We start from the raw sequence: 10609 nt of genomic DNA on the forward strand, positions 1-10609 counted from the left end.
ACTATAAAATAGTGCAGATCGTTGAAAGTACACATTTTTGTGAGTAAAAACTAACCCCCCCCCCCCCCCCAAAAAAAAAAAAAAAAAAAAAACAAAAAAAAAACAAAAAAAAACAAAAAAACAAAAAACAAAAACAAAACAAAAACAAACAAAAACTGAATCTAATCGGCTAAGTGAGTCGTGAGTGACAGGAGATTCGTAATCGAATGATTTGCGACAAAGAACAACAAAATAAATGATTAGAAAGTATAGTGGAGACAAAAAGTTAATATGCTGGCATTGTAACTGACTGAAATAATGTGATTCATCGGAACCATCATTTTAGTCCAGCTGTCGAATGTCAATATCGCGTGATTTGATTCATCTGACAAAGGTAAGTTAAAATATGAAAATAATGAAATAAATATTATCTATCGATAGAACGAAGCTGACGTCACTCAGGTCTTTGTTATTGTTTTTGCCATCCACGTTTATAAGTACTTCTCACTAAAGTGTATGAACCAGACTATAAATGTTCATGGTTACACATAGTTTTGTGTGTCGGTCCTTATACTTCCGGATGGCAATGTTGTGAGCTTCTTAGCCAAGCGCATACAATCTATACCGGATGTGTTGCTAATTCCTCTCTGGAAATCTTTTGCGTTGAAAGTATGAAGACGGGTATATTACCTGCCGTCGTGTACTGGAGAGCGGATGTTACCCGCTACAAAATCGCGGAATTGGTCACCGTCCTTACAAAACCCACTTCTAGTTCTAGGCAAGAGACTAGCTAGTCCGAGACTAGAAAGCGTTCATGACATCCGATTTTGTTGGTCACTTGCTTCGCTTAGGCTTAATATTAGCTAGTCATTTACTAGACTTGTAAGTAAATAAATCAAGTCCACGCTCATGAAAACGGGCCCAGAAACAGACTCTAAGTCTAAGTAACTCACACATGGTTCACGGCAAAGTTTCGTTTCCTTGAGCACGACTAACAACTCTCTTATGATAATCGTGTAATACCAGGTCATTTTAAGTTTTTAAGGAAGTGTCAGGCAACGAGTTAAAGAGGCATAGGCGATTGACCATCGCAATGTATGATTTAGTAAGGGTGGTACGGCGTTTGCAAAACGTTTATGTTATTTCGGGGCCAGTAAAGAGGAAGAAAAAGCAAGACAAGGGAATGGTTCAAAACGGAACAAATCTAGATTCCAAGAGCTCACTATCATCAATGTACTTAGTTTGAGATCACATAAGTATTATGTCTCATCCAAACACAAGCACAGGTCCCATAAAGAGGAATTCATCTCATTCCAAAGACAAAAGTTGCGAACGGCACCAGTAAAGAGGTAGATACATGGGGTAGTAAAAAAAAACCTATAGATTTACAACTGAAAGCACAAGAAAAAGTAAGACAAAAGTATTGATTGTCTGTAAGGGTTTTACTGCGTTTGCGACATATTTAGCTCATTTCGGAGCAAGTAAAAAGGAAGAAAATTGGAAAGTCAAAATATGCTAGATTTCCAATTGAAAGTACAGGAGAAAAAGTAAGACAAAGGAGAATAGTTCAAATAGGAACATATGTAGATTCCAAGAGCACACATCAGTGTATGCTAAGTTTAAGATCACCTTACTTAATGTCTCTTCCAGACCAAGTACTGTATCTCATTAAGAGGAATACATTCAAATGTTTACAAATCATTATACAGATATTCAAACCAAAATATAAAAGTACATAACGGAGATGATTTACATTGAAAAAAAAAAACACATCCCAAAACTAACACTAGGCATTTGACTGTTTCACTCACACTGTTAGTCACAGCCAAGGATTCCAGCACAAAACCAAGTAATCCCATTCCAAGACAAATATATAAAGCAACACAGAAAACATATAGGGAGGATAGAAAACACAGCAAGTGATCTGCCCATTGATGACACTGTAAAAGTGTTGAAAGAAAAATGAAACATCAAAGAAAACAAGGAATGATAGAGCTATCATCATAATTTTATTCAGGTCAAACAACTGGAATCAACAGAAATAATCATGGATAAAAAAGCATGACAAAATTCAAGTATTATTTTAACGTGCAAGACTACATATCTGAGATACTCGAAACAACCAATAAACAAATTCATGTGGCATATTGTTTCTATGGCATATCATAGAAAGCATAACAACATTTAATAAAAGGAAAAAAACCGCAAAGTACCACGCATGAGACAATGTATACAGTACATCTCAATAATGACATTCTTGAGACCAGAAAAAAGTCACTATAGAGAATTGCCAACCAATTTGAAGGAGTAAAGTACTCGACAATGGACTGTCATATCCAGCCATAGTAGGCTAAATTGTTTTTTTTTATTTTAATTTTAGTTTTAGGGTTTTACGACACGTGGAACACATTTAGGTCATATCAGCACCAGTAAAAAGGAAGAAAATTGGACAGTAAAAATATTCTGTTTTTGTTTTTAAGGGTTTTACGGCGCTTGCAACACATTTAGGTTATATCAGCCCAGTAAAAAGGAAGAAAATTTTTTGTTTGTTTGTTTGTTGCTTTAGGTCTCTTCCAACACAATTGAGGTTATATGAGAGACCGCTGAAACAAAAAAAACAAGCAATCTAACAAAAATAGTACAAATGTCAATCAAAATCATAACCTAAAGATATCATAAGCTAAATTATAAATAACCAAGAACAAACAGGCAGAGGATTTACAGGAAAAAAAATATCCCCTGTCAAAAATACAATCACAAACCAAAGAAGCAGGATAGGCTAGTAAAGAGAAGAAGAAACGACATCACTATCGGATCGTACACCCATGCGAACATCATAGGTATATGATTCAAGGGTGATGCTCCCATCCAACCACCCGCAAGGAGGAAAATGGGATAGTAAAAAGTTCTAGAATTACAATTAAAGCACCCACGAAAAAGTAAGACAAAGGGGAATTGAGAACAAATAGGGATCAGATGTAGATTCCAAGAGCATACCACCAATGTACTTAGTTTGAAATCACCTACAAGTCTCATCCAGACACAAGCACAAAATCCAACAAAGAACACACTCAAATGCTTACATTATACATTCAAAATAAAAATAATAATACATAACAGAGAGATGATTTACAAGGAAAAAATATCATCTCCCAAAACAATAACTGCATTTGACTGTTTCCCTCCCAGCTAGGATTCTGGCCAGTACCAGGACAAAACCAAGTAATCTCATTCCGAGACAAAGACAGAAAGCATGTTGGATAACAGATATAAGGGGATAGAAGACACAGTATGTACCTCCCTGCCAGCTTTGGGAGGTCAGGATCCCCACCCAGAAAAATATTCTAGATGTACAATTAAAAAGACTAAAGGAAAAAGTAAGACATAGGGGAAATCGCTCAAATAGGGAACAGATGTAGATTCCAAGAGCACACTATCAGTGTAATTAGTTTGAGAACACCTGAAAGCCTCACCCATACACCAGTACAGGTCCCTACTAAGAGGAATACACTCAAATGTTTACAAATCATATGTTAAAAATATTTTTAAAACATCAAAGTTTATTCAATCTTAGGCTTTCGCCAATAAATCACACAATTTGAGGACAATCTACACGAAAGTGGAAAAAAAATGGTAAATGGAACCAAAAATAAACTGATACCATTAATAACCACAAAATAACAAAACAATTAAAAAATAATACAGGACATAACAGAGAGATGATTTACAAGGAAAAAAATATCATCTCCCAAAACTTTAACTATACATTCGACTTGTTTCCATCCCCGCCAAGGACTCTGACTAGTTTTGTTTTTAATTTTTTTACAGGGCTTGCAACACATTTAGGTCATATCCCACCCAGTCATCCATCTACTGCGGAGCCACAGGAGTGCTCATTGAGAAAGGTACGACACTGCAAAAATAGCGGAACATTTCGAAGAAAATCCCAAAATCCCGGAAGATTATCATCACTGATCAAAATACGAGGAAATATTTAAAAAATAAACATGTTCTCACAGTCATCTCTACAAGGACATTTACATTTAACACTCCCCCTCCCTCCACAAAACTGTCCTAACATTTTAATCTATAGCATGGTGTTTATACATTCTTCACATAAGCATTGAAGATAAGTGAATTTACATAAGACTTTTTTCGGCTGCTTAAGAAAAAAAAAAAGAAAGAATACTATACAAACCCCTAAGAATTTTCTAAAACTGTTTTACAGCCCGATAAGCCTTGTCTTTTCTTGGCACTAAACTTTACTCCACACTGTTTTAACCTAAAAAAGAATTACAGAATTTTCTTCACAACACAACACAATCGGTGGAAATTTCCTTATTTTAGTTTGTAAAGTTTTCACACATTGTCTTGTGGACACCATAATGTCTTAGGAAGCATTTATTCATCACCGTGATTGCAACTTGTACTATAATCCATAGACATTGAAGGTTACATTATTGCAAAGTGGCTTCAACCGCTCAACACTGTTGACTGTTATGAGGACAGCCAGCAAACCTTTGGTAGACAGTGAGGATATATAAGCTATCCTGAGTGCATAAAGCGCAGTTGCCTGTTTACGATGAGTTGCCCTAATAAGATGCTTTCCATTAAGAAAGTTCTAATCTGATCCTAATAGTTTTTTAAAACGATGGACAGCAGCTGACCAGATGTAAGAGCGGAACTCTTCCTTTCCTCTTTCTTGTGATGACAGGTTAGCTCTCCTCTCCTGTTGTGAAATTCAACGTCGATTCCTTCCATCATCCATGTAGTCACAGCTCCTTTCTTCTCGTTCTCAACAAACCTTAGCTGGAAAAAAAAATATATAGAGAAAAGATAATCACAATCTTCAACTATATTTATATATATAAAAAAAAAAGAAGGAAGAAAGAAGAAAAAGAAAAGTCAGAAAAATAATATCCGAACTTAACACGCTATGTGGAAAAATAAATATAAAAATAAAAGACATCTCATTACACTAAAAGGAGGCTGTATTTATTATTTTCCGCACCGCAATGCGATTTATGCGCCCAAATTTCAGACAATCACACTCACACATACTGTGGAATAGAACACTTACACTGGCGAACATTCAACTCAGTCATAGTCATTCACAGTATCAGATTTATCAAACTTTCACACCTACCGCCTACAGACTATCCCAAATGTACACTTTCTCTCAGAATCAAAGGCCTAGTTTTCCTTTACTACTCCAAAATAAAAAAAAATAAAAATTAGGCACCACCGAAGTTAATGTAGTAAAGGAAAACTAGTCCTTTAGTCTTTAGTCGAAGGAAACGATCCATGATGGAAGTTGGAAGTGACTAGGTATGACTTTAGACTTTAGATGTAAGTATGAGCAGTGATGTCACCAAGATTTTGAAAAAACCGTCGTTGGTAGAGAGCAGCTTCCCTTGGTGTTTAGAGTCTAGGCTCAGGCAAAGCTGCAACATTCCTCAATTTCATACCCTTTTTTTCGTTATTTTGTTTTCGATGATTCTTTCTTTTTACAAAAATTTGCCTAATTTTACCAATTTGGGGAAATTTGCCAAGATCTGCAGATCGCCCTGATATTTAAGGCCGCAGATAATGCAGATGACAGATTTGCTTACTGCAGGCTTCAAAGAGTATCCGTGAAAATTTTGATATTAAGTCAGGAAAGTTTTTCTCCACTGAATTGGGAAACTGCTATATAGGAAAATTATTTCGGTGGTACACAAGAATACATCATCTTAGAACCAACCTCGACTATTATCAGACCTGCCAACCTTCCCAGGACGAAAAGTTTTCTATGCCCCTAAAAAGTGTATTTTTTAAAGCAAAAAAGTGTATTTTGTCCGCACATGTGGAAAAAAAAGTACACGTAATACAAAAATTTATATGAAAGCTAACACCAAACCAGGCCTGTAAATGGTTGGTGAAAAAGTTGTCGGAACTTTTTGAACACACGAAAATAGACACAACAGGACAAAAATATGGATTAATTAAAAAACACAACACAGATATGCTACGTCAATTGACTAGTGAAATCATGTCACTTTCCCCTACTTATTTATAACGAGGTCCATATTTTATGGGACCAAAAAAAAAAACAAAAAAAAAATCCCAATTATTTGAGGGCCCAGGTCTGAGTTAGTTGTAAAATGAAAGGAAGAGAACAATTCCTACCCTTTTGAAGGATGTGTAACTTCGCTCTTGTTTGTGTTAAATGTTTACGCTGATTCTTTCGTTTATTTGGATTAATTCTTACAGAAGAAGAAGAAGAAGAAGAAGAAGAAGAAGAAGAAGAAGAAGAAGAAGAAGAAGAAGAAGAAGAAGAAGAAGAAGAAGACAACGACGACAACGAAAAAGAAGAAGAGGAGGTGGTGCGAGAGCTTTCGAAGAAGAATATATATTTCGAAGAAAAACAATTATGTCCGTCTTACATCTGGACGGAACCAAAAAAATATAGAGACTGAGAAAAAAGAACCGGAGATATGCACGTGTGACGGTAGCAAAATAGAGAGAAACCTTCCGGTTCGGTTCGACACACTTTTGTGTGTGCGTTATTTACTGACTAGGTGTGTGTGTGTGTGAAGACGAATCGTGCGAACTTTGCGACCTCTCTCTCGCTGGCTGTGGCACAGTTGGCAGGCAGTGAATACATCCACGGCTAGCGGAACATGTAGGTGACACGATATTATAGCTTTTGTTTTGTCTTGTCTTTTAAAGTCGACATTTGAAATGGAATAAAATATTTTTCCGAGGAACGAAATAAAAGTCTTTTATTCTCTTTTTTTATTGGTTCTGTTCTTTGACGTTACGAATTTTATTTTTACTATTAATTTTTTAAAATAATATATTAGCACTTATAGAGAAAATCGTACTGTCGGAAATCCGACAATAGACGGAAGATTTACAGGCCTGAATGAGGTCCTTATTTTATGGTACCAAAAAAAAATATCCCAATTCTGAGTTTGTAAAATGAAAGGAAGAACAATTCCTACCCTTTGAAGGATGTGTATCTAGTGCTTGACACGGGAAGCTGCGTATCTTCGCCCCTGTTTGTGTTAAATGTTTACGCTCATTCTTTCGTTTATTTGGATCAATTCTTATAGAAGAAGAAGAAGAAGAAGAAGAAGAAGAAGAAGAAGAAGAAGAAGAAGAAGAAGAAGAAGAAGAAGAAGAAGAAGAAGAAGAAGAGAGAAGAAGAAGAGAAGAAGAAGAAGAAGAAGAAGAAGAAGAAGAAGAAGAAGAAGAAGAAGAAGAAGAAGAAGAAAAAGAAAAAGAAGACGAAGAGGAGGCGATGCGGTTGTGTGAGAGCTTTCGCAGAAGAATAGATATTTCGAAGAAAAATAATTATTTCGCATTATTATTTTTCCGTCTCACATCCAGACGGAACCAATAAATCATAGGGAAAAAGAAATAAGACACGGAGAAATGCATGTGTGTCGGTAGCTCCAACACACTTCTGTGCGTGCACTATTTACTGACTAGGTGTGTGTTTGATGACTCGCACGAACTTCGCAACCCTCTTTCGCTGGCTGTGGCACAGTAGCCAGGCAGTGAATACATCCACGTCTAGGTGACATGATAATATTATAGCTAACTGATAGACGGCCTAGTTTTGTTTTGTCCGTGATGCGAAAAATAAAGTTGTTTTTTTTTAAGTCGGCATTTGAAACGGAATAAAATCTGAATTTTTCGAGGAATGAAATAAGTCTTTTATTTTCTTTTTTATTGGTTCTATTCTTTGACGTTACGAATTTTATTTTTACTATTAATTTTTAAAAATAATATATTAGCACTTACAGAGAAAATCGTACTGTCGGAAATCCGACAATAAAAACAAACTCTGCCTCTGACCTTCATCATTCAAGCAATCTCTGGCGATCGATTTATCGAGAAACCAAAAAGTAATGACCATTTTAAATTAGTACAAAGCTCAGAAATTGCAATATCAAAGGAAATTGCTATCGAAACACTCAAAGAAATGACCAAAAGACCCTTAACATGTTGGTAGTATTGGTGCTAGTGGCAGTGGAAGAAGTGGTGGTTGTTGTAGCGATGGTGCTCCAGTGGTGGTGGTGATGATGATGAAGCTGTGGTGGGGGTGGTGGTAAAAGTGATGTGGTGGTTGTGGCAGTGACAATGGTGTGATGGCGGTTGTAGAAGTGGTGATGGTAAGAGATGATGATGTACTAAATGAAGTTGTGATGGTGATATCTGCTAGCCCAGTACATTAGATATGAGTAAGTTTTGAGCTGTCTTCAATTCAATAGATGACATTTTGAAACGGTAGCAAGATATTTCCATATATGTTATCTAATGATCCATATCTCTCTCTCTCTTTTTTTTTGAGCATTCACTACTACTACATACTACCAATACTATTACTTTGGTCAAATGATAGGAAATTCGCAAGTATGTAATATGCAAAGACAAGTTAAATACTTAAATGGCTCTAGAGAATTCATTTTGAACCAAATACCATTCCTAAAGCTGCCCACTTTGTAATTCAAGACTCGTACAAAATAATATAGAAGAAAAAAGATCATAATAAATTTTATAAAGCAAAATAGAGTAATTTTACTTATTATCAATAAAAGGAAATAACCCATTTATGTTTAAGCTTTTTAGCAATACAGTGTTTAATTGAAGGCTTTATAGTCAAAGATGTTAGTTCAATTAAATTTTCACTTAAAATATTCTATTTAATAAGTGGCAAAAACTTATATGTCTGAGACTATTTAACGTATAAAATAAGCTGATATATATGCACAATTCTATGCAAATCCTCAAAAAATGTATGAGAAAAATATTGGTGAAAACCGGCATCATATAAGCAACTGAAATGATAACTATAATACTAAATGTGATGCATCATTCATTCAGAAACACGGTAGTTGGTGTACGACATGTGTGTATCAATGCATCAAATGTATCATCAACATAATTCACATCACTTATCTTTAAAAAGATCGTACTATATCCCTTGGAATCGTATCTGCATAATTGGGTCAAAAAATCGTACTAAAATACGCTAAATCGTACTGATTGGCGGGTCAGTATTATCCCAGCGAACACCAGACTTAAACCTGAAACTCAAATGTCAACATTTTGCTAAACCAGAAAAGAGGAAGTGCAAACTTTTAATTGACCATATGCATTTGGTTAATTTGACCTACACCATTTGTTTTCATTTTGCCTTTTAAGGTTTCTGAAATGCCTGTTATATGCAAGTCGTTTAAGGTTGGGTGAGAAGAGAGGCGCTGGGAGAGATGAGAAGCGACAGTGATTAGATAGCGGATTCATAGATAAAGACAGCAAGTGCTGAGTGTGTAACCAGCAATGCTATGGGCTGGCTTTGTTTTCATATTATAGAACACATTATGCCACCTGTTACTGTTATGCCGCATTTAACCATCACACATGCTTTGTAAAATATACTCAACACAGAAATCTAGAACAACTAGGCCCGGTCCCACGGTTGAGATTTCCCTGCTGCACTGCATAACAGATTATTTACAAGAAGAAAAAAAAATCATCTCCCAAAACGACAGTTATACATTTGACTCTACCAGACATACCAAATTGAAAACTTCAAATTTAGTAATTTTTATGTCAATTTTTAGTAATTTGACAAAGAAATTCGTAATTTCTGAAATTGTGTATGAACAACCACAATATTATTATTATCATTATTATTGTAGTTGTAGTAGTTATTATTATTATTATAACAGTAGTATAGTAGTAGTAGTAGCAGTAGTAGTTGTTCTTTTTCTCATTATTATTATTAATATTATCATAAAGTATTACTAAGAATTAAAAAATTGTAATTTTCCATAAAACTTATTATTCGGCCATGAAATTTGTCTAAAATTCGTAAAATTACGAAAAATTCGTAATATTCAGCACGTATGCTCTTCTGACCAAGATCAGGAAAGAATGAAGTAATCTCATTTCAGGACTAAGACAGAAAGCAAGCTTGAAAAAGATAAATAGTGATAGAGGACAGAGCCATCCACTATGAGAAATAAAAAACTGCATCCAGGACTTCCACTATGAACCAAGGAGATTTCTGGTATTGCAAGGTGGCAGGGTCATTTGTGAAACTGGAAACAATGAACCGAAGAACAATTTTCTCTCTTCATGATAGGTGCTAGAATTTTAGAGTTACCTAAACCACGAAAAAAAAAATGCAACACAAACCAGAGGCACCCATTCCCCATTTTTTAAAAAGGAGAGAGAGAGAGAGAGAGAGAGAGAGAGAGAGAGAGAGAGAGAGAGAGAGAGAGAGAGCGAAGTATCAAAAGCATTCAAACATGCTTTCTCTCTTTTTTGAATTGTTCACCATGCTTTGCTTTCATTTGTACCTTTTCCTCAGGAGGTAGTTCCTCTCTGTATTTTCTCCTGGATCTGGTAAGCTTCAGCTTTTACAGGGTCAGACATGAGCTCAGTCCAATATTAACCATTTGCCTCCTTGGTAAGTGACTGGACGGAAGACTGCAATCAACCTCACCACAATTCAATTTCATACGGACTGTCCATCTGGGGAGGTCTGAAAAAGTTAAAACAATTATTCTCTCCTCTAATCATAATCAAAATTGTATAAAACGTAACACGCAGAGAGAGAGAGAGAGAGAGAGAG

The 10609-nt window shown here is 35.5% G+C and overlaps 1 long non-coding RNA gene across 1 annotated transcript; it reads right to left on the minus strand.

Annotated features, from left to right (window-relative positions):
- Positions 1–1966: 1966 nt before the first annotated feature.
- Positions 1967–10573, minus strand: LOC144961309 (uncharacterized). The gene is made up of 2 exons (XR_013643124.1): positions 10335–10573; positions 1967–4788 (listed from the first exon to the last, which is right to left on the minus strand). It is a non-coding gene; the product is annotated as an uncharacterized LOC144961309 (long non-coding RNA).
- Between the last annotated feature and the right edge of the window lie 36 nt (positions 10574–10609).

The sequence above is a fragment of the Berghia stephanieae genome, unplaced genomic scaffold, assembly GCF_034508935.2.
Source record: "Berghia stephanieae isolate SIO BIC M18660-M18661 unplaced genomic scaffold, UCSD_Bste_1.3 scaffold2088, whole genome shotgun sequence".
Lineage (NCBI taxonomy): Eukaryota > Metazoa > Mollusca > Gastropoda > Nudibranchia > Aeolidiidae > Berghia > Berghia stephanieae.